Genomic DNA, 3,341 nt, shown 5'->3' with positions numbered 1-3,341 from the left:
TAGACATGTCAATATGTGAACACACAAAATGCAGCATGTAGACATGTCAATATGTGAAATTGATCAGTAATACTGAAGAAAATGTCCTATATCTGCATTTAGGAGTATTTGTATGTATATTCACATCCAAGCATTTGAATTTGGAGCGCTATATCACCTGCCTACAAAGCTTAAACAACATATACTCACCACCATGAAAGAACATGCTGATTGCCCTGAAGATACATATACAACCTCTCTGAAAAGAAAATGGAGACTCGCCCGATGTAAGGCTCGACAACTTGCCACTCCACCCCTTTCATCTTTCTCTGGAAAGCGCCGCAAATCTTGTAGCTCGGTTCGAAAGCAAGGTGGACACAGGAAAAGAACACAGCCGAGAATCAAACAAAGCTAATTTTCAACAAGAACTTTTCCCTTAAGCAAATCCAAGCTTGCTTACAGACCTGATGGGAGATTTTGCTACCCAGCCTCCAGAAAGTGATCGAGTCTCCACTTTGCGGTAGCAGAGAGTAGCTGATTCTCATAATGCGAACACACATGCCTTTCATCCAGCTCCCAAACATGTGAATCTGAACCACATGATTTCTCAGAAACTACACTGGAATCACAAAGCAATGAACTGCGCCGCCCAAATGTTGCCAGGCAATGTTGAACAATTTGTGCTGAATAGCCATCTCCAACCAGGACAAAAATGACCTCATCTCTCTTTCAATGCCAGTCATGTTGTAATGTGTTTACGAGGATGAGCTCAAACACAAATTGCATGAACCTCTCATCAACCAAATGCCACAAGCCCCCAATTTCCTCTCCAGCTAGAAATTTTAAGCCTTCCCACAACTCTTTCTCACTCAATTGGACATTGTCCAAGACATCCTCCCGTGTATACAAGCCAAGTGCCGTACTTTCTTCTCTACTTTGTAACGGCATTGATTTAAGAGGGATTTGAGTTGTGTCATCTTCACTACTAGTGCTAGAGCTGTGATCCATCAATTTCACGGGCTTCTCATCCAGTTTCATAAGAGTTCCTTGTGGCCTCCGCCGAGAGAGCGGAGGTAATGACAGACAAACTCCGATTGCCGATCCGTGGCCTGTCCGCCATGCAGAGATCGTTAAGCAAAAGAGAGAAGATCTGCAAGAGAGATCAAAAGTAAGAGAGTCACCAGATGGTTGATCTTCTTGTTCAGACGCATGGGCATGTCGAGCTCCGTTTGCCTTGCTTTAAAAGTGTCCACATCTGTTGGTTCTTGCAATGCGCCGGCCTCATGATCAGGGATCTTCTCCTCAAAATCGAGGGAGTAAGCTCTTCTCTGTTGCGCCATTCTCGTCTTCACCACTAGAGCTAGAGACAATTTCAGGACGCTCTTCTTCATTTCTAGCATGACCTCTGCGCTTGGCCCACTGCAGGTTGCCTCGGCCCAGTCTTGTCCCTCGCCAACTGGTCAAGCCAAAAACGAAGAAGAGCAATTAGCTGAAGCTACTACAAAAAGAACTTGGTTTAATGTGAAACTGCAACTACCTCAAGCATATTCTGTTACAGATTAATTCTCATCTTCATAGCTAGAGTTGTATTCCACCACTTTCACTTGCATCCTTCTCATCTTCACTACTAGAGCTAGAGTTGTAATCAACCAATTTCACGGGCTTCTCATCCAGTTTCATAAGAGTCCCTTGTGGCCTGGGCCAAGCACAGAGGTCATGCCAGACAAACTCTGATTGCCAATTCGTGGCCTACCCGCCATGCAGGGATCCTTAAGCAACAAGAGAGAGAGAGAGAGAGAGAGAGAGAGAGAGAGAGAGAGAGAGAGAGATTTGCAAGAGAGATCATAAGTAAGAGAGTTACCAGCTGGTTGGCCCTGGCCACAAGGGACTCTTATGAAACTGAATGAAAAGCCCATAAAATTGATTGACTATGGTACTACCTCTACTGATGAAGATGAGAAGGACGCTAATGAAAATGGTGGAATAGAGCTCTAGCTATGAAGACAAGAATTAGGCTGCAACAGAATATGCTTGAGGCAATTGCAGTTTCACATTGAACTAAATTCCTTTTGTAGTAGCTTCAATTAACTGTCCTTCTTTGTTTTTTGCTTGACCAATTATCCGAGGGACAAGGCTGGGCCGAGGCAACCTGCAGGTGAGCCGAGTGCGGAGCTAATTGTCCTTATTCATTTTTTGCCTGACCAACTGGCAAGGGACAAGGCTGGGCCGAGGCAACCTGCAGGTGAGCCGAGTACGGAGGTCATGACAGACAAACTCCGATTGTCGATCCGTGGTCTGTCCGCCATGCAAGGTTCGTTAAGGAACACGAGAGAGAGAGAGAGAGAGAGAGAGAGAGAGAGAGAGAGAGAGAGAGAGAGAGAGAGAGAGAGAGATCTGCAAGAGAGATCAGAAGTAAGAGAATTACCAACTGGTTGATCTTCTTGTTCAGACGCATGCGCATGTCGAGCTCCATTTGCCTTACTTTGAAAGACTAGACTAATTCTTTGTCAACATCGATTGGTTCTTGCACTATGCCGGCCTCATGATCAGGGACCTCCTCCTCAAAATGGAGGGTAGCTTTGTCATCTTCCCTCTTGGCCATGTGTGGGTGTTGATAGCCATAGATGCTCCCTAAGGAAAGGCCCCGTGTCATATAGTGACAAATGCAGCCATGGCATGTCTCACACCCACCCTTCATGGACATGCACTTCTTGCTTATACCCATGGAGATCGCAATACACATGAGCAACACACTATGGTGGTAGACATGGTTGACTTGAGAGAAGGTATGGCAAAAAAAGAGACAATGAGGGACGACGTTAACCTCTGTCGAGTGCTACAATGGTAGAGAGAGAGCGAGAGGGAGATTGATTGTTTCTGCATAGCAGCTAGTGATCAGAAATTGTAGAGATTGATGGCTACAAAATTTGTGTCAGTGATGGCTCACAATTGTGTTGTTGATGGTGTTATACGCGTTCTTATATTGCTCTTGGCGAGGCTCCCCTTTGTACAACATACATCACCATTCGCTAGGTTTGGTGCAATCTCCATCTCTATATCGATTTTGCAACCTTTACCCCTCTGCATGCTACTGTAGGGATTGGCCTTTTATTCATTCCGTGCTATCAAATATGCCTCTGCGCCGAACAACACCTCACCTTGCAACAAGCCTAACGTGCTGGTCATGCGAGGCTCAATTATTGGGTACTTTTTAGGATAACTGAGCCTTGCTTATGGTCACATGCATAAAAACTGAGCCAGCTCAGTTGTACTAGGCACATCGAAGCATTATGCCAAAAATGGCATAGTTGCAAAAGGTATCGGCTTAGTTTTGTATGAAAGCGGGGAGACTCGCATGAGTG

The 3,341-nt window shown here is 45.3% G+C and overlaps 1 pseudogene; it reads right to left on the bottom strand.

Moving 5' to 3' along the window:
* Positions 1-298: 298 nt before the first annotated feature.
* On the bottom strand, positions 299-2,285 carry LOC147428592 (uncharacterized; annotated as a pseudogene).
* Positions 2,286-3,341: the final 1,056 nt, after the last annotated feature.

Source organism: Adiantum capillus-veneris, chromosome 23 (genome assembly GCF_014529385.1).
Source record: "Adiantum capillus-veneris isolate H3 chromosome 23, ASM1452938v2, whole genome shotgun sequence".
NCBI lineage: Eukaryota > Viridiplantae > Streptophyta > Polypodiopsida > Polypodiales > Pteridaceae > Adiantum > Adiantum capillus-veneris.
This window is presented reverse-complemented; position numbering and strand designations above follow the sequence as displayed.